Below are 25823 nucleotides of genomic sequence, written 5' to 3' on the forward strand. Positions count from 1 at the left end.
GCTCTCCTGACTGAGCCAGCGAGGTGCCTCCTCAGATTTTTCAAATAACACCAAATAATCTGTCTTTGAGTTTGTTGATTCTTTCATCTGCCTGTTTGAATCTGCCTTTAAAATCCTCTAGTGAATTTTTCAATTCATTTATTTCATTTTTCAGCTTCAGAATCTCTGTTTGGTTCTTTTTAATAATTTCTATGTCTTTGTTGATTTTCTCATGTTGTTCATATATTGTTTTACTGATGTTTAAGTCTGCTCAGGTTGCCTTAATAAAATGCCATAGAATCAGTGGCTTAAACAACAGAAGTTTATTTTCTCACACCTCTGGAGGCTGGAAGTTTCAGATCACAGTGCCAGCAAGGTTGGGTTCTGATGAGAACTATCTTCATGGCTTACCTTCTTGCTGTGTACATACATGGTAGAGAGATGGAGAGAGAAAGCACAAGCAAGCTCTCTGGTGTCTTTTCTTATGAAGGCACTAATCCCAGCAGGAGAGCCCCACACACATGATTTCATAAACCTAATTGCCACCCAAATGCCCCATGTCTAAATACCATCACACTGGGGACTAAGATTTCAATATATGAATTCAGGAGAGGGGACACCATTCAGTCCCTAGCACTTTTATTTCCTCTAGTTCTTTGTATTTTCCTTTAGCTCTTTAAGCATATTTAAGATAGGTGTTTTAAACTTTTTGTCTAGTAAGCCTGATGGGTATGTGTGTTTCTTCAGGGATAGCTCTAGAAACGGCTAAATACTAGATGTATTTTGTTCCTTTTAACAGGCCAGTTGTTTCTTTTGTTTTTGTACAACTTGTGAACTTTGTTTGAAAATTGGGCATTTGAGAGGTGCCTGGGTGGCTCAGTCAGTTAAGCATCTGCCTTCAGCTTGGGTCAGGATCTCGGGTCCCGGGATAGAGCCCCACATTGGGCTCCCTGCTCAGTGAAGATTCTGCTTCTCCCTCTCCTTCTACCTCCTCCCCCCACTCATGCTCATGCTCTGTCTCTGTCTCTCTCTCAAATAAATAAATAAAATCTTAAAAAAGGAAAGAAAAGATAATTGGGCATTTGAAAAGGCAGCCACCTTGTCCAGTCTCTGCAGACTAGCATGGAAGACCTTCACTGAGTAGCAGCCCCCTGAGACCTGGAATCAGTCCAAGGTGAAGGCTTTTAGGTTTTTCTCAGGTTTCTTCTGGGCATGCATCCTGTCTGGGCTTGTGTATGTATGGCCTTATTTTTTTTATTTCTTTCAGGTGCTTTTAAATGTCTTAATTTCTCAAGGAGTCTCATCTCTTCTTCTTGGGCCCTTGAATATTCACTGTATTCCTCTGCCCATAATCGTGCTCCCAGGCATTCACAGGTGTGCAGTTCTTCTTCAATTCTCACAGCAACTATCACTGCCTCCATGGCTTCCAGCCTGAGATCCAAACTATGCTGCCATTCCCCATCTGAACTCTGAGTCAGGTGAGACAGGAACCAGTTCCTTGGGTAGCCAATAGGCACACTAGGACATTGCAAACAAGTTCTACTCTGCTCCTTCTGTCCCAAGGGAAGGCACTGGGAATTTGGCTGATTTCTCCTGACCATGCTGCACCTCACTTGGGGGTAGGGGTGGGGGATGAGGCAAGGGTGAGTAAAATGAAATTTCCTACCATGACATTTCCATGTCACGAAATTTCCTATGATTTTGAGTATAGTTTCTTTTTTTTTTTTTTTCTTGATTGGGCCTTTGCTTGGTTGCTATTGATCTCTGACTGGTTTCTGAATTCCCATAAAGTTATTTTAGTCAGTCCTTAGGTGCTTATTTGACATTTCCATGAGGCCTGGAGGTTCCTAGTCCACTATTCTGCTAACATCACTTGTTTGCACTTATTATTAATCGCTGAATCTACAATACATGGCACACAGCAAGTGCTTAACAAATGTTGGCTTGACTGAATTTTAATCTGACTTGCATTTTTCATTATTGCTTTAGCTATATTAGCCTGGAGTTCTCACCTAGATTGTAAGCTCCCCGGGGTAAGAAACCATTCATAACTTCTGCTGTGTTTACACAGAGTAGGTACTCAACATTTGCTTATTTTGCTCAAAGTAGGTGTTTAATAAATATTTATTGATCTTGTATACCTGACTTGGCTTTTAGCTCTTATCCTTGCCTTGCCTTTACCCAGAAGAGCAGACTTGGATCTCATTAGCTGGTACATGAAATGAATGGACTGGAGTCATATATGCCCTCATCTCACTCCCAGGAGGTAAAAATAAATCCAGGTCTAGCCTCTACTCTTTCCCATGCCAAACTCCTACTTCATTTTCAGCCCAAAGCAGGGACCACTATCTTTGTTGAATTTTCACTATTCAGTATCGTGAGTCCCAAAAGAAACACCAATTTCAGAATAAAAGCAACAGGTCATAAGCTTCCTTTTTATCTCCAAGAGTCCCTGGGACAGGTGCTTTAATCATCACAATTCTCCCTTCCTTCTTTCCTTCCATAACTATACATGAAACAACCACTATTGAACAAGAACTGATGATGTGCACGGAAGATGAGTAATGGCCCTTTTGCCCCAAAAGAGTTCACTGAATAGTAAGATCTGTGATCCTCCTTTCTATCTGGAATAATGGTTATTCATTTAAAGAATTCAAACAGCTAATTATCTCCCTGGTAACAAAAGCAATTTGGATCTTGTGACCTCTCCCTTTGTACTCTAACACATGTGCACGCATGTGTGAACGCACACATGTGTGCACGCACACACATGCACGCGCACACACACGTATGCACACACGCTTTTTAAGTAGGCAAACTATCAAAGTTTCTCTTTTGGCTTTTCCACACCTCCATTCAGTTATCCTGGCAATCCTCCTCCCTGTCCCAGGCTGCTAATACACTCTTAATGATACCAGCTAACATTTATAGACAGTTTATGCTCTGCCTGGCACAATGCCCCCACCTGTTGCCACAGAGGCTCCTCTTCCTGACAGGGCCCCATGCTCTATATTCACCCTTCCAACACATTCTGTCTTATGGCCCAACCCCTAATGGCTATCCTTTTACCTCCTAGCTAACTGGAAAAAGAATTTTGCTGAGGTACTCATGGTTGCTAAATTTGATTACTCAACCCAGTGACAATTGAGCCTTGCTGACTGGAGCCTTGGGGGAAACCACCTCACTGGGCTCCTTCCCCACCTGGTGATGGAGCAACCTGTTTTCCCCTTTCACTGGTGTGCATACTCGTCTATCTTATTCTGTACAATTCCCTACCTTTAGACCTCCCAACAATTCTGCCCCCAGTAGCTACCCCACTGCCTCTTCCTTAGCTCAGACCTTCATCACCTCATGTCTGGACTTGCCTACTAGCAGCTAATATTTATCAGTTATTGACTAATGTTTATCAACTGCCAAACCCCGTGCTAGGAGCTTAACACAATTTAATCCTCACATAACCTTTTGAGATGAGTACTATTACTATTCTTGTTTTACAGATGAGGGACTTGAGGCATACTAACTAGACTCATACCGCTAACAAGTAGCAGGGCCAGGACACAGACTTAGGGAAATTTGGCCCCCATATAATGATCACATCATCAGCCGAACAGCCTCTGTCTCCATTTTTTTGTTCATAAGATCAAATCATCTTAGCCCCGGGAAGCGAGTCTCTGTGAAACGACGTAGCCAGGGAAGGTTTTATGAAGTAAACAGGGCTAGATCAGGTGCTCAAAGGGTGAATGCAATTCAGACAGGAAGACAACGGCAGTGGGCATTTCAGGCATGGCAGCATAACGTGAGCAAAAGGTAAAGAGTGGGGAATGCCCAGTTGTAGGCAAGACAGAGAGCATATCAAACTGCTGAAGCAAAGGGTTCCTTTGGGGAAGAGTTGGAAGTCTGATGGGAAAGGCAAATCAGGGTCATGTTAGTGCAGTCTTGAATGCCAAGGTCAGGGGTATGAACCTCATAAGTAGGCCAGTGGTCTTCATGATGGCCCTTAAAAGAAACGAGGCTTTGGGTCCTCCCTCCTCACTTCAACTGAAGCATATCTACATTTTAAAAAAAGATTATTTATTTATTTATTTATTTAAGAGAGAGAACGTGCATGCAAGCATGGTGGGGAGGGGCAGAGGGTGAGGGAAAGAGAGAGAATCCTCAGGCAGACTCTCCACTGAACCTGACATGGGACTCGATCCCAGGACCCTGAGATCATGACCTGAGCCAAAAATCAAGAGACGGACGCTTAACAGACTGTGCCACCCAGGCACCCTAGAAGCATATCTACATTTTTTTAAAGCATGTCTACTTCTCTCTGTTTTTCATTTTGGGGTTTTAACTACCTAATATTTTGCTTGAAAAAAAGCATCCCCCTGCTACCTGGAAAACATAAAACAAACAAACAAATAAACAAATGGACTGTAAAAAGTACTTCTCCAAGAAATGGAAAGCCAGCTATCATTTTTGACTAGGGGTCTGACAGACCCAGAACAGTGTTTCAGAAATAGAATTCCATCAGTAGACTTTTAGGTAGACTAGCAGAGATGATACTAAATAGGGGGATCTGCTGGGACCTTGTAACTGTTTAAGGTGACAATACCAGTGGCAGTGGGAATGGTTAAAAAAAAGAATAGATGTTCAAAACATTTCAAAGAACATACACAGAGCGTGGTCAGTATAGCATAACTGACAGGATGTGAAGGTCAGGAAGGATTCAAGGGGTCACATCTCTGAAAAGGGCATTTCAGCTGAGAAGGAAAGTTGTGGGGCTGGAGAGACCATTCCAATGAGCCTCAAACCATTCCGTGTTGGATGAGCTGCACTTCTGACTCTTCAGACTCTGCACTTCTGACTCTATTTGTTATTCTGGAAGAGAACACAAACTGACACATTCATCTTCAAGAGAGCAAGTTGGGCAAAATAAGGAGCTATTTTTCAGGACTACTCAAAGACCAGTTACCGGATATTCCTATCTGACAACAAGAAATTCCCTTGGGGGGTCCTAAGGAAAAATGGCAAGAAACAAGCTTAGAGAGGAGAAATATTCTCATAAGTCTGTACCATCTGTGCAGAGCAATTACTATTTTAGACTGGGCTCCAACAAATTGAGATCGGGGGCTACAGGGCAGCAACCAGATTTAATACAATGGTCTCGAGAGCACCTAGCACATTACTAGTGCTCAATCAGTGTTAAATCAGCCATGGGAAGAAGCAGAGATCTGTACGCCTAGGGTAAAAGAGAAATTGGGTTGGGCTAAATAAGACTCAAGCAGAAGCCTAATGAGAAATGGAATTAAGATCTCATGTTATACCCCTCATCCCCAAGTGCAATGAACACTGGATGGGGATTCCCAAATTCAAGGCTTAACCGTGTTGCCAATTATCCGTGTGACTTTAGACAAGTCACTTACTTCCCCAGACCTAATTCTCTCTGTTGACAAATGAGGAGAGTGGTTCCTGCCACACAAGGCTGCTGGAAGGGTGGAATTAAATAAACCGCTTTAAAAAGCATCAAGTATCGTATACATGCCAAGGTATTTTGATACAGATCTTATATGCCTTGAAAATGGTATGGCTCCAGCCAGGAGTTTTCTAAAACAAAACCACCGCTGTCTGGGATCCCACAGAGAAGATCCTACCCTACTCCTTACAAGTCTCTTTCAATTCAGTCCCTTTACTCTGGGGCAATACATTAACCATTGAGAAGGCAAACGAAATCGGCTTAACAGATGAACAATAAACTTTTCGATAATAGAACGAGAGAATCAGAACACCATTTATGAATATGAGCCAAGCAATCTTCCTATAGGTAAATTAAAACCCTCTGACCCAGCAATCTTCCCCCTCCACACTGGTAAATATGAGGCTGCTGCCCCTTTTCAGGGGAATGGCCACAAAGTTCTACACCACCTCAGCACTTATCAATGGGTGAATGGCTGAATAAATCCTGGTATATTCTTATTAGGGACCATTATGCAGCCACTTGGAAGAAATGAGCCAGATCTATTACTACTGATGTGTTGTAAGCTCTGTGATGTCCTCTTAAGAGCAAAGGTCAAGCCGCAGAGAAATGTGTATCTCATGATCCCATTTGAGTACAAATGGCATGATCCCCAACTGATATGCTCCACGCCTGCTCATATTTGCATGTGCACAGGAAGGCTGTAGGAGGATTCAGACCCAGGCTGTTACTACTGCCTACTATGCAGGAAGGGGAAAGATAGAGGAGCATATTGCTCACTTTCCTCTGTATGGCTGTCCATTATTTCACCGATGGCACTGAGCATGCGCAACATTTATAATTTCTGACTTTGTAAAGTTTAAAACATTTCATATGGGACTTCGAAGACTGTTCCCTTCCACCGCTTCCCTGGCTTTTCTGGTCCCCCTGTCCTTCATGTCTTCATTGCAAGATAACAAAGGTCATTTCTTGCTCAGAGACTCTTGCCTGCTTTGCCGCTAAATCGTCTGCATGCCAGAGGGGTAAGGAGCAAAGCGCGATGGAACAGGAAGGCTTTGAACTAGGCTGTATCTCCTTGCCCCTTCCCAACATTTCTGGGACACGTAAGTAACTTTCATGGGAAGTCAGACACAGCTCTGTGTAAAAACCACTCCTGGGTGAATACGAGGCAGCCATGTTTCAAAATCAAGCCTTCATTTCAAGGAATCGGGAAATTGGCAAGCCCGGTGGCCGAGGAGCCCCAATTGCCCAAACTGCCTGCCCCCTGCAGCGGCCTCCCTCCCCTTTTTCATTCTGTCCTCACCCCATCTGGAGAATAACAACCCAAATCCCAAAAAGTCATCGCCATCTTTTGAACACCCATTTATGAGGCAGGCACCGCCTGGCACTGTGCTAGGCATTTTCAGACCTGTTGTCTCAAGCCAATCTGTACCACAGCCTCTGTGATAGGAAGGCTGTGGCTTTGCAAATATGGAATAAGCTGGAGTCTTCTAAGAAAGCTGTCCTTGCGAGTCGAATCCCTTAATGGACCAAAGGCCGAAGAGTCGCCCAGTGCTATTCCAACTCTACTTGACGGAAGATACAGAGACAGAGTTCAGGGAAGGTGGCCAGTGCTTGAAAGTTCCCACAGCCATGAGGAACAGAAATGAGAATGGCTTGTCCAGGATTTGAGTTAGCCAGGGGAACTTGCAGCTTCCTACGGTTATCGTGCTCATGAAGCCATTCTGCGTGATATCAACTCCTGACATTGACACGGCAGTTTACATTTTGCGGAAATGGCCCCGTATGATTATCTTATACCCACGAATCTGAGGATGATAAGACAAGAAAGTTGCCCAAAGTATAGTATCAGAGGGGTTAGATGACTTGTCCAAAGTCATAAAGCTAGACAGTTCATGAGCCAGGACTAAAATCCAGGGAGCGAACAAAGGAAGCTACAGTATGTGGCTGCTACATATTATTGTTTTCCATTCAACCAACTAATTAACATCCAGGCTGAGATTTATGGGGACACGATATTATTTCGTGGGGTAGAACAAGGGCTTTGTTCCTGACGCACTATGTGGCCTTGGACAAGTCATTGACCAGCTCCATGCCTCAGTTTGCTCATCTATAAAAAGTAAGTAACAACAACGCCTACCTCCCAGAGACACTGTAAGAAGCCGTCAATGAGATAAAACTCACATAGAGCATTGAGCACAGCGCTTGGCACGCAGAAAGAATTCCGTACCTATAAACTATTCTCATCTTTAAAACTACTGAAGATGTGATTCTTGCTCCCAAGTACAAGTACAAAGTAGATCTTTGTGAGGTGGTAGAGCCTGCCAAGGTTATTCTGTGATAGATGTTTTGATACAGAGCAGATTTATTCATGAGGGCGAGGAGCCCAAAGATGGAAAAGGCGGTAACAAAAGGGACCGCAGTCCTTCGAGGCCAGAATTGATCATAATCCCTTTCATATTGTCTGCTGCCCCTGGGGCCACCAGAAGGCAAGGCGACAATGCACAGTTGCCACTGTGCTTTTTGCTTGCTTTCAGCAGTGGCAAAAAGTGACTTCGCCAGCCCAGACCCACACTCCACCAGTGCCACTCTTTGGGTCTGGCATCTTCCCAGTGGGCCAACACCCCCACTCTCCCTAAACATATATGCCAGTCAGAGACACTTACCCCATTGCTCCAAAGAGCAGAGGGGTAGAGAGAGAGGGAGCAACTGGGAAAATAGGGAGGGAAGAACAACGTGGGGAGTGAACAGTGACAGGAGGAGTGGCAAGTGAATGAGTTCTGCCTTCCTCTAGCTACGGCCAGAGTGATGTAGTGGTAGCACAACAGCGTGAAGGTATTAAATGCCACTGAGTTGTTTTCTTTAAAATGGTTAAGTGTTTGTTATATGAATTTTACCTCAATATAAAAAAAAAACCCCAGGGGTGCACGGCACCACAGTGCCAGAGAGAATGTTATGCAGACACGGGCCCTGGCCTGGGGTTCACAGAGCCTCTCATAGGCAATGAATGTTTATGTGTGTCTCACTTATAACCTGTCTTCTCTGTGAGGCCCGCTCTCGGTGGTGGTGGCAGTGGCATGTGGGTGTGTGTATGTGCGTGATAGAGTGCACGCATGCGTGAGAGAGATTTCTTAAAATAGTTCCTGTGATCCTTGACTGCAGGAATTTTCTCGGATAATAATGACACTAGTAACACCTAGTCTTCATTAGGCTCCCACGGGATGCGGGCTTTAATCCCCACAGCGAGCCCCAGAGGTAGGAATTACTATCACATCCATATTACAGATAACAGAACGGAGGCTCAAGAAGTTCCAGGAGTTGTTACGAAGTTACTCGCTGAGTAAGCAAAGTGGACCTGCTAAAACTCAAACCCAGGCAGTGAAGCCGGCCGACGGCTGTGCTCACTTACAGAGTGTGCATCTGCTTCATGCACCAAACACCTCCTCTCCGCCAGGTGCCACGGAGACACCAGAACAGTAGAAAGGATATGGCCTCCGCCCTCGCGGCCGTGATAACGCCGATGGGGGAAGTCTGCAAAGGACCAAGTTAAAGAGTGCTTGGCTGCTAAGTGAAGCCACTCATAATAAGAAGGAGCTCTGAGGAGAGCTGGTGGAGATAGTAACCACAGCAATTACAGTAATTTGCTTTGGCCGCACACTTTCTATGTGCCCGACATGAGTCTTTCTTCCTTCCTTACAGCAATCCTGCAAGTTACTAATTTAAACCAGCCTCACTGAAGAGCAATGGAAGTCAAGAGACCCAGAGAGGTCAAACGAAGTAACTCGTCCAAGGTCTGGAAAAACTAGCAAGAAGGGCCGGACTAGATTTGAACTACTCTTCGACCATACGTAGAAGAAACTCGATAAATACCCATCAAATGAATGGCTATCTTCTACCTGTTGCACACTGGCTATGCTCTCTGTCTCATTTAATGCTCACGACCCTCTGAATTTCATACTAATATTGGCCCCATCTTACAGCTGAGGAACCTAAAGCTCAGAGAACGTTAAGCAGCTTGCCCAAGCTCACCCAGCGATTCAGTGGCAAAACTATGATCCAACCCAGGTCTGACCAACTCCAGTGCCTAGAATTCTCCTTTGTCTTCCAGAGACTCCTCTGGGCCTGATTGCTCAGGAAAGCCCCGTTGCCTCTTGCTGGGCATCCATGTCAGCTGGCCTTGATTTGGACAGAAATAAGGGAGCTACAAACCACAAGCTAGCTTCTAATTCAACGTCTGGAAAAAACACTATCACAGCATGCAGGCAGGGGGAAAAGGAGCTAACACCAGGAAGGGAAGGAGGCGAGGTCTAGAAAATTCTGATGGAGGCAGGGGCTGTTCTTCATCTGCTCCCATCAGGGGAAAGACATTTTGGCTCCTCTCACAGCAGAAGCAACAAACTACCAGCAGCCTGTACCTTGACATCTCGTCAGAATTACGTTGTTCTCTGCAAAAGCCTCAGCTCGGCGCCAGATGCCACCTGCCGGGAGGGGCTGAACTTCTCCCATGACCTGTACCATGGGCTGGCTTTTGAAGAGACTGCCTCACACCTCCCACCCCTTCCCTTTGCCGCAAGCCTTTGTTTATGCTTGTTGTGTTCTACGGATCCGAGTGACTCTCACAGGATCAGATCACATGGCTGACAGGGAGTTGCCATGGTCAAGAGGTCAAGATGGATGATGGGCTGCCAATCCGTGGAGCTTCGCATGCCCGACCTACTTCATTTGGAAAATTTCTCCTGCAGTACGGAGCCCCAAGTGTGGGGTTCCAAAACACTTGCTGATTGACTGACAGATTTATGCCCGGATAATTCAGTCCTCGAGCTTTGCCACGCCAAGTGTGGCCCATGAACCAGGGACAGTGGCTCAGAAAAACCTTTATTGTCACCTATCTATCATAGGTCCCCGTTCCCTCTGTTTTTTCTGACTCCAAGGGTTTCCAAATCTGGTTGTACACTATCTCATCTGGGGAGCTGGATGTTTTGGGTTGTGTTTTGTTGTGGTGGTTGTTGTTTTTTAGAATTTTTTATTCGGAAATAATCTGAAACTAACAGAAGAGTTCTAAGAATAGTACAAAGAACTCTTGTCAGCAGGGTGAGTCCTCACCCAGATTTACCAAGTGTTAGCATTTGCCGTATTTTCTTTATGCCTTCCTCCCTACGTTTCCTTGTGGGGTTTTGTTTTTAAATTCCTAATTCATTTGAGTAAGTTGCAGGCATCATGCCCTTCACCCCAAAAACTTAGGTGTGTATTTCCTAAGAACAAGGACTGTCTCTGACCTAATCATAGCACAGTTATCAAGTTCAGAAATGTTAACACTGGTACAATACTATCTAATAAACAGCCCGTATCCCAACGTGGCCGATTGGCTCAACAATGTCCTTTATGGCAATGTTGTTTCCCATCTGGAGAGCTTTTAAAAAAGTACCAGTGCTGGGGCTCTAACCCCACACCAATTACGCCAGACCCTCTGAGGGAGAGGGCTGTGCACATACCCTCTGAGGGCTAAGAACCCACGTGCTCTAGGCTTTTTTTGTGAGTCCCGTGTATCATAGGGGTAGGAACTCTGGGCCATGCAGTGAGCCCCGGCGTCTCCTTTAATCTGAGTTCTGACATCACGAACCACCTAGGAGGTTTGCCTGTGCCTTTCTCCACTGCCTTGCGGCGCCACTTCTTGAATGGAAACAAAACATTCATTTTTCCATCCTCCTACGTCCCCGACAGCTGCTCAGCACAGCCCCTTTCTCCTTAGGAAAAAAACGAAGCCTCGAATGGTATACGTACTGTGCCGTGTTCTCCACAGAGCTTCACCGGGCAAGTGGGCTACATGCCCTGGAACTGCAGAAGAACCAGGGCATATGGCGGGGAAAGGACACCAGGAACACAGCGAATCAATGAAGGTGAGGGCCACATCTCCCTGTTGGCCTGGCCACAAAGTTTTCCTCGGGCGGGCCGACCGTTTCTCCTAACTAGACTGTTCTCGAATTCTCTTGGCTCGGAAAGCCAGCTGCTAAGGTGAGCAGCTGTAGCAAGCTGGGGCTGCCCTGGACAAGAAGGTAATGTGCAGATGGGGAGCAAAAGCGAAGCTAATCCCAGGAGCCGGCAGGCTTTTGCATTTCCTCCAAGAATTTGGGTCAGTCCAACGGGTCAGCTTAACTGCTTTGGTGGATCTGTTTCTGTTGACATCGGGTGGCAGGCCAAGGGGAAAGCCCGGCAGGTCTGAGAGGGAGCTGAGCAACAGTTCATGATATTTAGCCAGCTCGGTGCAAAACTGTCTCCCCGGCACTGAACCAGCGCGGCCACCAGCGCTCCTGCATGGCCTCCCACCCAAACATCTGCTTCCCTGCAGCCCAAGAAAGCTTTATCTGAGAAGGCTCCAACAGAGGAGGCTGAGTCCACACTTGGACGTGTTGGTGCATATAATCTGAAAGAAAGGTGAAGGCAGGAAGGAGATCATTTGGCTTCAAAGCTGCTTTGTAAATGCCTGACAGATCGACTTGCTTTTAGTTGGTATTGATATTCTTCAATATTCGAGGGAACTAGCCTGCTCAGATGGATTGCTTTAACAGATGCATCTTTGCAGTTAGTCAATGGCAAAATATTTGTGAGCGGTTAGTGTCTTTCCTCTTTGCAGGCACTCAATAATGTGCCAGATGAGATCATTCCCTCTAGCCCGGGACTCGAGAACGTTCTGAAGTACGTTCATCCTGACTGGGAACTAAAGAAGACTCTAGTTATCACCAAAGTACAAATGGAGGGTACTTGATTTCTGGGCAACCATTAGAAGTGTCCTTAAATTTGGACCCCATGGGCATCGCCATTGCTGCTTCTAATCGTCTGTCATCAGAGGACTCTGTGTCCTAGTGCAGATTTCTGTCCCTGCCAGTAAGACAGAATGTGCTTAAATTTATCAAGTATGTGTGAATTGCACAGATCTCAAGTTTTCTTACGAAAAGGCCAGCTTTGGGAAATGTTTTCATCGAATACGATGTTTCACACAGTTTAACTCAAGCTAACAAAGGGATTGTCTTTCACATTAAAACTATTTAAAGAAATTGGCTAATGTTCTCTCCAACCATCAATTTTCATTTTCTAGTTATTTCATATGTATATTAAATATATGTATAGATACATTTTACATATCTATACATTTTTTGAAAGATTTATTTATTTATTTGAGGGAGAGAGAGAGTGCGAGAGCGTGCACGAGCAGGCGGGGAAGAAGGAGAGGGAGAAATAGAGAGAATCTCAAGCAGACTCCGTGCTGAGCACAGAGCCCAATGCAGGGCTCAATCCCATGACCCTGAGATCGCAACCGAGCTGAAACCAAGAGTGGGATGCTTAACTGACTGGGCTACCCAGCTCCCCTACACATCGATACATTTTATTTTATTTTTTTAAGATTTTTATTTATTTGACAGAGAGAGAGACAGCGAGAGAGGGAACACAAGCAGGGGGAGTGGGAGAGGGAGAAGCAGGCTCCCGGCAGAGCAGGGAGCCCGATGCGGGGCTCGATCCCAGGACCCCGGGACCATGACCTGAGCCGAAGGCAGACGCTTAAGGACTGAGTCACCCAGGCGCCACCCACATCGATACATTTTAAAACATATACATTTAATATATACATATGCACTCACACACACACACACAGTTACACATTTCAGGCTCCATCAACCACAACTCAGGTTTATATGTAGTAGAAGAATTCAGACATACACTAATTCAAATATCCCCGCTCTGAACCTGATTCTTCCCCCATCTGATAACCCCTAACTCCCCCTCTCCCCTATCACCCTGCTCTAATTAAACCCTCCAAATATGCAGAACCCCTGCCTTCAGAATAAAAACCCCAAATCCTTTGCTTGGCATTCAAAGCCCTTGCCACAACCTGGTCCCGAAGATTACCTCCACCACTCCCAGGCTCACACCCAGTGCTCCTGGCAAACCATCTCGTTTGCTATTCTGTATAAAGCAAGGCCGTCACGTATGCTTTGGAGGGCTTGCTATGAGCCAGCCACTGTGTTAGCTTACTTCATATCATTATCTCGTTTACTCCTTCCCACAACCCAATGACGTAGATTACTTTCATTTTCCAAGTAGGGAAAAATAGAGGCCGAGAGATGTTCAGTACCTTGCCCAAGGTTAGGGTCAGGCAACTGGTAAGAAGTCGCACTCCTGAGCAGGTCCCCTTTACTAGGCCTGCCTAAATAGGTTTCACGGAACGTGTCCAGCGTTTTTGTGCCTCTGTATTTTTGTTGTGGAAATATGGCAACCACCCTCTTTCCTCCTCCCCTGGCCCCGCCTGCTGAAATCTTGTCCAGCTCCAATAGCACCTCCTCTACGAAGCCTCCCCTGACTTCCCAGGGCTAAAATTCATTCCTTCCGGCTCAGGGTTCTCATGGCACGGGCTCTAGCGCTTATACTCCGTTTTACTATTGTAGCTACCTGTATGTGTTTCCTCCTCCTACCCACCTCTACCCCGTCCTCCAGGAAGTGGAGCTCACTATTATTGTGGCCCTGTAATGCTGAAGCCAAAAGAGTGCCAGTCAGGTGGGTCGCCAGGGATGTGGCAGAGGTGGGCGAAGGGGTAGGTCATCTCTGAGCTCCCTCCCGACTCGGAGGTTCTATGACCCTGCACGGTGGTTCCTCCAAGGGCAGGGACGCACCCGCCACAGCAGCGAGTGGAAAGCTGGCAGGGCTCTGGAACTGCTGAGTTGGCAAAACTCGGACGCACATGCAGATGAACAAGTGCTGGCTACACTCTCCCTCCCGGTCTGTGTGTGTCTATCTGTCACCGTCATGTGTGTTTCAAGGTGACACTGCTCTACAGGTGTGGCTCGAGAGCTGTGGGCCTTGTCTTATTCCCTCCCTATGAAGACGACCCTTTTGTCATGCTCCAAACGCAGGTGGACATCTGTAGCACTTGGCGCTTTGCCTTTCTGTCTAGACCAGTGGTTTTCAAACTTGAGCATGCACCGGGGTCACCAAGAGGGTGTGTTAGGGCGCACCTTACTGGGCCCCGGCCCCGGGAAGTCCAGGGGAGGACCTGAGAATTGGCACTTCTAAAGGGTGCAGAGCGAGGCTGGAGCTGCAGGGCCCGGGGCCACATGGAGGGCCACTATCCAGACAATGGCTCCACTCCCAAGGAGATGGCTCCTCTCTGAGTGTTGCCCATGGAATCTGGGGGGCTGGTGGGGGTGGAGTGGGGGGTGGGGGAAGCTCCCAACTGGGAGCCAAAGATCACGGTCCCACTGCAGCCACCAGCTCTAATGAGCTGTGTGACCTTGGGCGCATCTCAGCACTGCTCTGGATCTCTAGTTTCCTCCCCGGCACAAAGACAGGGTGAAGCTGGTGATTGCTACCCTGGGTATTCCTGGAATTCAGTGTTGGTCTGTCACTCTTGTCCCCGGCCCAGTCTTTCAAGCTGGGAAGCCAGATATTGCCATAGCACCTCTTCAAACAATTGAGTGCCCACTCCTGCCCAGCATCACTCCAATCTGGAGTGGTCCACTTGTTTGAGGTTCTCCTCCTCCAGCCACCCTTGTGTGTGGAGCCTGAAGAATGAAGTTGATGCCCTCCCTCTTGGAAACCCAAATCTGCCACACTGGGGCATGTGCGTCTTGAATTTAAAAGGCACTTGAGTGCAGCGAGAAGGATCCAGAATCCCATTGTGGGTCTCCTGCACAGAAGTGGCTCTCAACACTTACTGTGCAACCTTGCATCAGTTAACATCTCTGAGCCTCCCTTAGCCAACTTTTAAACGGAACAACTGTACTTACTCCGTGGGGTTGTTGTGAGGACTGAAAGAGATAATGCGCACAAGGCATGTACCCGAGTGCCTGGCACATCCTAAGGGCTCTAAATGGTAAGTGATGGTAAGTGTTGTTTCTAAAAGGAAGGTGACGGTCCCTCTATAACACTAGACAAGCAGGGAGCCAGAGAACAAACGCTATGGCTGTAGGTCTACTTTCTTTATCCCCTGCCCCCCGCCCCCGGAACACAACGACAACAAGAGTAATAACACCTTGCACAAATGCGATGTCTTACGTTTCGTAGGATACTATCCACTATGTCTTCTTGTCCAGTCTTTGTAACACTGGAAGGACAGGGCCAACACACGTGTGTGGACCTCCGGATGGCTTGAAATGGTCCCCAAACACCAGTGCTGTCTACAAGCCTCCCCGGGCAGCCAGGCTGTTCTCCCCTGTGTGCATTTCTGCTTCTGCACAGTTGGAAGAGGAGGCATCCTGGGCCGTGGCTGCGAGCTGAGGAGCCTCTGGGGAACCCCTCCGGTACTTGGCCTGTCTTCTGCAGGCCACCCATCAGACCAGGGTAGGGGGCTGCTTCCCGTGCGCCATGGCTGCCTGCATTCTGCTCAGTGCATATGTTCCCAGGCCCCGAACACCCAGATGACACTAACAGAATGACTCGGGGACGTTGGAAAATAAACATACACCAAACCAGAACGAGGTTCTGGGTTTTTCATCAGTCCCACTTATTAGTCCAAGAAAAATCAGCCCACCGCTCTCTGCTCCCAATGACGCTTCTTCTCATTAAGGCGACATCGTAAAGATGTCTCAGGCTGTGGTGTTACTGCCACACACTCGGCATTAATTAGAGTTCAGTGATTGGAGAGGAGCGAAGCACGGGAGACTCAGAGCCTTATTATGGGGCTTACTAATGATTTGGTTTTTTACCAGAAATTGGACAGGTATTCTAGACCCCAACGATTGCACTTCCTTGCTCTTCCCTTCCCTTCAGGTTTCTGTCCTCTGTGACTCTGCTGGAAACCTCTATTTGGTGTCTGCTGTTTAACACCCCTGACCCTTGCCCTGTGGCCACTTCCTTTCTGTTATCCTTAAGACCCCAGAAGGAGGCACACTGACCTTGCTCACTCTGCCCTAGCTCCACTGGGTGTTCTACTGTTCCTTTAACCAGTCAGGCCCCGGGGCCTTTGCACTGGCCACTCCCTCTGACTCATGTGCTCCTTCTTGGAGCTCTTGCTCCCTCTCTTCTTTAAAGTCTTTTCTTCCAATGACCATTCTAAAGCCGCCCCTCTCCTCCTCCCTATCGGGCTTTTTCTGCTTTCTTTCTCTCCATAGCACTCCCTGCCTTCTAATATACAATACAATTAACCGATTGTTTTATTTATTATCCCTCCCTCTTTCCCTCTCTCCCGCCCTCTCTCCCTCCCAAAAGGTTAAGACCCAGGAAGGCAGGGATATTTTTAACTTTTTATTCTGAAATAATTCTATTAAACCATTTTTCTTCTGGAGGATCAAGTGATGATCGTTTTATTTCTTTGGTAGCTTCTATCACAAAACTGAATGCTTAGAGCTTACATCTCTCTAATACTTCAAAAGCAGGGTTCCCCTGCAAATTCTTTAATAAGGAGAATAAATAATGATACATAATTATTGGGTCTAATGGACAGACGAGGACACTGAGATTCAGGAAAGAAAAGATTTTATTTATTTATTTGAGAGCGAGAATGAGAGACAGAGAGCATGAGAGGGGGGAGGGTCAGAGGGAGAAGCAGACTCCCCGCCGAGCAGGGAGCCCGACGCGGGACTCGATCCCGGGACTCCAGGATCATGACCTGAGCCGAAGACAGCCGCCCAACCGACTGAGCCACCCAGGCGCCCCTGGAACACTTTTAGACCTTACAGGAAAATTGTAAACCCAACACAGAGTCGCTGTATCCCCTTTGCCCAACTTCCCCTCATATTAACAACTTAACATAATAATGGGAAAAGTATTGGGGCACCTGGGTGGCTCAGTTGGTGGAGCGTCTGACTCCTGATTTTGGCTCAGGTCATGATCTCAGGGTTGTGGGATCAAGCCCTGTGTCAAGCTCCATGCTTAGCACAGAGTCTGCCTGAGGATTCTCTCTCCTTCTCCCTCTCCCTCTGTCCCTCCTCCTGCGCGCGCTCTCTCTCTCTCTCAAAATAAATAAAAAGAACCTTTCAAAAAAATAATGGCAAAAGTATTGAAGCCAGGAAGTTAAGAGTGAGACAACACTATTAACTCATCTGCAGACCTTATTCAAATGTCCTCTGTTTTCTCACTAGGGTCCATCTGCTATGCCAGGATCCAACCCAGGAGCTCAGATTTAGATTTGTTGCCATGTCTCCTTAGCTTCCTCTAATCTGCGACAATTCCTTGGTCTTTGTCTTCCATAACGTTGACAACTTGACAACTCCAGGCCAATTATGTGATCGTTTCCTTCAATCAGAGTTTGTCTGCTGTTAGTGCATGGTGAGATTAAGACTGTGCATTAGGGCAAAAATACTGCCGAAGCAAGATTGTGGAGGCTGGGGGTTTTATGTGTGTGTGCTGCAGGGTCACCAGTTGACTAGAACAGGGCTGAACACATGCGAGGTGCTCAGTATTTGTGGAGACACAAAGGGACCTGACCACCAAGCACCCACACTCCTTTCTGGACATGGGAAGGTTATGTTTCACGGAATATCACGTATGTGGGAACCTCATACCTTCGAGGAGGGGGAAGGTAGGACAATGGAGGTAGGGTGAGGGTCTGCTACCACAAAACTAAACAATAACAAGCAAAGGAACCCAAGTAACACATAGCCCAGTGGGAGGAAAAATGGTGTTAACACTTGGACAAAACGGTAGCAATATTTTTTTTACTTGAAAAAATACTACCCAACCTTCCTGCTATAGACAGAATATTTGTATCCACCCCAAATTGCCATGTCGAAACCTAATCCCCAGTGTGATGGCATTTGGATGTGACGCTTTTGGGAGGTGATCAGCTCATGAGGCTGGAGCCCTCAGGAGTGGGGTCAGTGCCCTTATAAGAGACACCCCACAGAGTTTCTCTGCCCCCTTCTGCCACGTGACATTATAGTGAGAAGATGATGAGGGACTTCATCCGACGCTGAATCTGCCAGCACTTTGACCTTGGACCTTCCCAGCCCCCAAAATGGCAAAACATACATTTCTGTTGTTTCTAAGCCACCCCGTCTATAGTATTCTGTTATAGGAGCAGGAACAGACTAGGACATGGCCCCAAGAAAACCTGTTACTTTACATATGTGAGTCAGGGGCAGAGATTATTACCGTTACTATTACTATTATTACTATTACTATTACTTTCATTGACTGATAAGGAAATCGAGGCATAGAGAATTGGAAGGATTTATCTAAGGTCTCCCAGCTAGCAAGTGAGAGAGCTTGACGAAGATGTCATTCATACGTGTCCTAGGCTGGTGCTCTTCCCGTACTCCCCTAGACATACGGCGCTGTCTCCCCCAAATGCCGAGATTTTGGGCCTCAGTCCACCTCTGAACATCACATGTTTCTCAGTGCCGGACAGGGTCTGGGGTGCTGTCAACCTTCTACGATCTCAGAGTACAAGCAAGAGAGGCAGTACCAAGTTAACCCAACAAGTATCTCTTGAACAAGGGGCATGCTGACAATCACAAGGTCCCACCTTTTGATACAGGGCTTCTGGGATGGTCGTTTAGATGGTGGGAGGCATTTTCCAAGGGAAATCTCCCTGGAAGCAGGAGTAAGCACCCAGGTCAGACTACCAGATGTACCAAGAACAGAACGTTGCTACGGTTCCAGAGCCTTCTCCACAGGTTTGAAACAAGGCTGAAGAGGCAGACAAAGGCTGGATTCTGCCAGGCCTTGATGGCCTAGGAAGAAAGTTGGGTTAAATTCTCAGTGTGACAGGAAGCCACAGGATGAGACTATCTGTCTTACATTTCTAAGACAGCACCCGGATGCTGTCACAGAGACCCATGTAGAATGTGACTCTGCAGTCAGACAGAACCGGGCTTCAGTCTCGACTCTTCCCCTGCATAGCTTGAATCTCTCTTGTTCACTGAAGACGAGAGTAGTAGTCAGCTCCCTGGGCTGCAATGAGGACTACAACTGACCCAGTATGCAAAGTGCTTAGCTCAGGGCCTGGCCCAGAGGAGGCACTCGGTACGTGTTAGCTGCAATTAGGAGGAGGAGTAACTGTAATATTTAGTACTACAGTCACAACTTTGAGAAAACACACAGGATGTGGCCCAGATCAGGTATGAGGTCAACGATGGTGGAAGTCAATTTTTTGGACTCATAACACCTAACACAATGGTGGGGTCTCTGGGGGCCAGGTGAGGAGATGGAAAAGTTCTGTCTGAGGTTGCCGCCAGTTCACTACGGGGGATTCCCTGGGTCTTCTTCCAAGTCCAGGACAAGCACCTGCCACCGGCCACGACCCTACACCGAGCTGTGGCTGGGCATAAAGCGTGGTGGAAAAGGAAGCACTCATTCCTCGCCCTTCCTGTCAATTCCTTCATCCAAAAGCTCGCTCAGAGCTGGGCCGTGCCATCTTCCCGGCAACAGTGGAGTTACAGGCCCCATGGGGAAGCCCCCCCCGGGCCAACCCATCACCTGCCACTGTGGGGCTTGTGCCACGCAGCAACTGGGGTGGGCCAGGTGCCAAGGCCGCCAGGCACTGCACGGGCAGGGGCTTCCTCTCTGTGGACTCTGGTTTTGCTGTTCCTTGGCCTGAGCTGTGTACAGGAGACTACGAGTTAGCCCCAGCTGTCTGGCCCTGGCGGGGGAGCTCGGTGGGCCAGGAGTGGGGCGGGGATGACGGGACTGAAGCCAGGGTGCTGCTCCATTCACCTGTCATCTTGCCCTGCCACTCAACTCTTTGATAGTTACTCTCATGGACGTCTGCAATCATTTGATCGCGCACTTACTCGACGATATTTGCTGAGTGCCTACTCTGCGCACTGTGGGAGGTGATGGGGATGCCCCAGGCCAAGTCCCTGCCCTCAAGCCGCCGACCTTCTAATTCTGGAGTGGGGCTCATCCTCATTAAAATAAGATTTCTCCCATCCCCCAAATTAAGAAAACCCTCTCTCAAGGTGAGTCTCCCCTCAGATACTGCTTCTGCCCTATTTCTGTCCTCCGCTTAGGACTAAAACATCGGGGCAATTTTTTAGACCCATTGCCTCCATATTCTCTCCTTTTCCCTCTTGCACTCACCCTCGTCACTGTCCCGACCAAGATCACCCAGGGACCTACATTACAAAAGCCAATGGTTAGCTCTCCATTCTCATCTTACTCGAGCTCCTTGGCAGTGCCTGACATTAAGTGGCCACTCGCTCTTCCCTAAATCACTTTCTTCTCTTGGCTCCCAGGAAACCCCTTTCTATTGGTTTTCTTCCTTCTGCTCTGGCTGCTTCTGCTCCATCCCCTTTGCTTGTTGCTCTGTAACTCAACCTCTAATCTTTGGAGTGCTTTAGGTCTCAGTCCCTGGGCTTCTGCTCTTTTCTACCTGAGCTTACCGTCTAGGGGATTTCATCCAATCTCATCAAGGCTTCCGAAGTTCTACCTCCAGGCCAGACCTCTCCTATGAACTCCAGGATTGTACATCTACCTCTCTACTTGACATCTCCAGCTGAAAGTCTAATGGGCGCTTAAAACTTACCAAGTTCAAAACTAAGCCCTTGACGTTTCCTCCTGAAACCGATTCTTCCCACTGTCCTACCCATCTCATTGTAATGGCAACGCCACTCTTCTGGATGCTCAGCCCTCCTTGACTGTGCACTGTGTCTTGTGCCCAACACACGGTCTGTCAGCAAATGCTGTGTATCCTAACTCCCAAAATGCATCCAGATTTGGGCCGTTTCTCTTGGGTTCTGCCATTTCTACCATCCTTCTCCAAGCCACCATCGTCTCTCACCTAGAACATTACAGTAAACGCCTCGCTGGTTTTGCTACTGCCACCCTTTCGCCCCTTGAGTTCCCTATGGCAGGTAGAGTGAACCTCTTAAAATCTCAGTCAGATTATGCTACTCTCTGCTAGAAATTCCTCAGTGATAACCCTTCTTATTCAGAGTAAAGGCCAAAGCTCTTACAATAACATTTAAGGCTCCACATTATCTGCTCCCCTCTATTACTTCTCTGAATGTATCTCCTACCGCTCTGCCCCTTGTTCTCAACTCTCCAGCCATCCTGGTCCCCTCACTGTACCTTAAATACACCGGGTATAATCCAGCCCCAGGGCCTTTGCACTTCCTCTTCTGTGCCTTGAATGGTCTATATTCAGCTAGCTGCAGATCTGAATCTCTCACTTCTTTCAAATCTTTACTCCAGATTCACCTTCCAGGCCACTCTATCAAAACCTTTTCTCCCTCCCCTCCCCCCCAAAAATCTTATCTCCATTTTATGCTTTATTTTTTCTCCGTAGCACTTATCATAATCTAACATACCATATATCTTAGTCTGTTCAGGCTGCCATAACAAAATACCATAGACTGAGTGGCTTGAACGACAGAAATTTATTTCTCACAGTTCTGGAGGTCAGGAAGTCCAAGGTCAAGGTGCCTGCAAGGTAGATTTCATTCTAAGGTCTCTTCTCTTGCCTTGTAGGTGGCTGCCATCTTGCTGTATGCTCACATGACCTCTTCTTGTGTGTGTGTGTGTGTGTGTGTGTGTGTGTGTGGCAGGGAGGTGGAATGGGGGAAAGAATAAGCTCTCCGGTCTCTCTTCTCATAAGGGCACTAATCTCATCAGACCAGGGTCTTACCCTCGTGAGCTCATTTAACCCTAGTCATCTCTCAAAGTCCCCATCTTCAAAAATTATCACCTTGGAGGTTAGGGTTGCAACCTATGAATTTGGGAGGGGAGACACAAACATTCAGTCCATAAGAATCATAATAATATATATGTGCACATACAGTTTCATATATATATATATATATTTCACATACATACACATACATATATGGCTGTATAACTATGTATACTTGCTGATCTTACTTATCATTTGCCTTCCCCACTAGAATGAAAGTTTCATAAAGGGTTAGAATTTGTGCTTTTTGTGTTCACGATTTTAATCCCTGCGTTTCGAGTAGAGCCAGGCACAAGGTAGGAGCTCAATAAATACTTATTAAATGAATGAATGAAAAGAATTACATCTGGTGATAAGTACTAAGAAGAAAATAAACAAGCCCATAGATTAGAATGGAGCCTGCCAACCTTGCCCACACATTAAAATTAACCAGGGGAACATTTAAAAATACAGATAACCTGGGCCTTGTCCCCAGAGATTCTAATTTCTTTGGTCTAGAAGGGGCCTGGCCATTTTTTTAACGTTCTCTTGGTGATTCTTAAGGTGAAGTGAGGGCCGAGAGCCAATGAGTTTGAGATTAACAAGGGGGCATGGCACGTGAACCAATGGGAAGCTACTTGAGATAGGGCTTGCAGGGAAGGCCCAGATGAATGATCCCATTCTGAGATGGTATCATCTAAGTGGAAACCTGAAGGACAAGCACGGGGAAGCTGGGGCATGGGTGGGATCCAATTCCTGGTGGCGCACAGAATGAGAACAAAGGCACCGAAGCAAGAATGAGTTTGGCGTGTTCTCCCACCGAAGACCAGTGTGGGCGGTACGGAGGGGGCAAGGGGAAAAGTGCAACGAGACGAGTGTGGAGATATGCAGGGGCCAGATTATGCAGGGCCTTGCAGACCGTGGGAAGGAGACTGGACTTGACGCTATACGAGACAGGAGCTACCGAAGGGTCTTGAGGAGAGGAATGATGTGGTCTCATCGTACTACTTTCTAGAGACTTCTCTTGTTGCTGTGTGGACGGCATGGGTGAAAGTAAGGAAATGACTTAGAAGACTACATTGTGGTAGTCTAAAGGGGACTTGGTGGTGGCCTGAGCTAGGCTCGTGCCTAATATCCTTTTCCGTGTAGACAGCAGAAGCCTGGGAGTGGTATGCATGCCCAGTCTGCTCAGGTGAATGCACACCCCAGGCCACTGTTTTCTGGAGACCTTTCCAAAGCTAAGATACTGTACATTGCTAATTCTGTGATCACTGGTTCAGTGGTTGGAACAGGCATGACATGGCTTGCCCTAGGGAAAAGGTCCCGTTGATCAGTTAATGGGAGTGATGCTTTCAAACTAGAAAACAATACCATGATCAAGGGGCTTAGGAAAAGTGAGGGCAACATTGACTCATCTAAATGTTCAAGAGCCTCCTAATTCCCAGCACTGGGTCTTTTATGCTTCCTGGGTGGAGGGGAAGAGACAGGAAGAGAGAGAGAGAGAAAGAGAGAACTCTGCTCTCGAGGGAACTTACAAATTAGAGGAAGGGATCAAGACATGAACACAAGTAGAAGTAACATAAGACATAATGAGGTAAGTATCCAAGGGGTACTTGGTATAAATATACTCGATAACTGCCCTCAGTTATTTAGCACTCAATTTAGGCTGAACATGGCGTTGGATGGCTTACATATGTTCTCACCTCATCTCCACGACTCTGTGGAGTAGGTAGTATGATCACCCATAACGGTGATGATGATGATGACAGCAGCTAACAGGAAGTGGTTCCTACTGGCCAGGCACTGGGTTTGGTGCTCTGAAATCTCTTACATAAGAATATTTTCATTCTATAGGTGAGGGTAACCTGGCCCAGCAAGGATAAGTGACGTATCCACGATCACAGAGGTGGGCAGGTTCAAACGCAGGTTTGACTCTCTAGCCCAAGCTCTTACTGTGTTCTAGAAGTTCAGAGGAGGCAGCTCCTGCCTTGTTCTAGGAGGTGCATGTGTACAGGGAGGGAGACCCCCATGGAGGAGGAAAGATGTGAAGATGAGACAGGAGGGCCTACTGAGGCTCAGTAAGTGGCCCTACTAGCCAGAGCTTATGTGTGATGGGGAATAATGACTCAATGGCAAGGCAGTTCTCCTTCCCCTTTTGGCTCTTAACCAACTCACCTGTGCCAGCCAGGGGCAGAGCCTCCCATCAAGCTTGTCTGTCACTCAGGGTTTGATCTTGGGGTGCCTCTGTCCTGCAAAGGCCCCCGAGAGCTCCAACAGGTTTAACTCCACTCCAGGGGAGGACAAGGTATAGATTTTCAAACACAAACCATGATCAGCAGGAAGTTGGCAGCCCCCTCTCTAGTTCTTCTCTCTTTAGTAGAAAGTAGCCCTTGGAATTTAGAACATTGACAACAAGGTCCGAAAAGGAGAGGGAATCCAGAGGCCCAGAAACCAGCACCCAACACAACATCTCAAGACAGCTAAGAAAGTTCCCCAGGCAACATGGCTTATGACAGCAAAAAATTTGCCAATGATGCAAACGTCCATCTATATGGGATTGAAGAGGTAAGTTAGGAAACACCCCCCAGAAAAGAACACTAGGTAGTCATTAAAAAGGATGAAGTCAAACTATATGTTCTGACAGGGAAAGATGTTTCCAAAAGATCGTAAGTGAAAAGAGCAGGTCATGAAACATCCTGTACAGTATGATCCCATTTAAATCACAGATCTCTGTTTCCTTCATTTTTACAAATCGGCACAAAATTGTTAACCACAGTTATCTGGTAGGGTGTTGGCACAAAGAATTACAGAGGGACTTACACTGCTGTGGACCTGTACAACAAGCCAATACTACTTTCATAGTTGGGAAAAAAAAAACATAACAGTTTCCATTTTACAAACCAAAGGGTGTCATCTTAAGATCATCCTTTATCCACCCTGCCTTTCATAACCACAACCTATCTTGGATTCAACAGTGCATCTGAAATCATCTCTTAGAACTTTCTCATGAATGGACTAAGACAAGACAGCAACGTATTCAACCAGATTATAACACGAATCAGATGGATGGGCAATTGATGAAAGAATTTTACCCAAAGCATAGGTGACAACCTACAGAAAAGTCTCGAAAGGCCGCGGGGCTTATCCACGCTTGTTAATAACTTCGATGACACAGAAAATACACTTACCACGTCTGAAGATGGCCCAAAGCTGGCAGGAATATCAAATATGTTGAAGAACAAAGCTGAGATTCAAAACAAGCTCAGATGGGCTGGAATACCGAGCTAAAATGAAAAAAAAAAAAAAAACAAGAAAGGTAAAATGTGTCAGATAAAGTGAAAATCCTCAAATAAAATTCTGAAAGTCCTTCTTGTGAAGCCAGAGTAGGGGAAGTGTGGCTTGGCAGCAGCTCACATAAAAACAAACAATTCCAAAAAGATCGAGGGGTTTGGGTTACCCACAGCGTAATTCGAGCCAACAGTTAGTTTACGTAGCTTAATTATTTAGCCGTTAAAAACAGAGCACGAGTTTAGGTTGTATTCATCCAAATAGAGTTTCTAGATCCCTGAATATTAATGTTGCCCCGCAGTCTCTGCTGTTCCCTCCCAAAGCCTCCTGTTCAATTCCAGGTACCACATTTCAAGAGGGTCACTGAGAAAAGGGACCACCTCCAGAGGAGGGTCACGAGAGTGACGAAGGGACTGGAAACCATCCAAGAACAGGAGTGGCTCTTGAAAGGACCAGAGATACAGGGCCCGAAAAAGAGAAACGTCAGGAAATGTATCGGATCCCCAACTGCCTCCACAT

At 46.9% G+C, this 25823-nt stretch overlaps 1 protein-coding gene across 2 annotated transcripts in view; it reads right to left on the reverse strand.

Moving 5' to 3' along the window:
- Positions 1 to 25823, reverse strand: part of PAK3 (p21 (RAC1) activated kinase 3) — a 247666-nt gene that overhangs the window by 178941 nt on the left and 42902 nt on the right. For both annotated transcript variants that reach the window (XM_073885710.1, XM_073885709.1), the window contains exon 2: positions 25205 to 25300. The gene's annotated coding sequence lies outside the window, so the exon portion shown is untranslated. The remainder of the gene's footprint in view (positions 1 to 25204; positions 25301 to 25823) is intronic.

The sequence above is a fragment of the Callorhinus ursinus genome, unplaced genomic scaffold (assembly GCF_003265705.2).
Source record: "Callorhinus ursinus isolate GAN/ISIS: 27379988/994484 unplaced genomic scaffold, GSC_fseal_2.0 scaffold65, whole genome shotgun sequence".
NCBI classification, from domain to species: domain Eukaryota; kingdom Metazoa; phylum Chordata; class Mammalia; order Carnivora; family Otariidae; genus Callorhinus; species Callorhinus ursinus.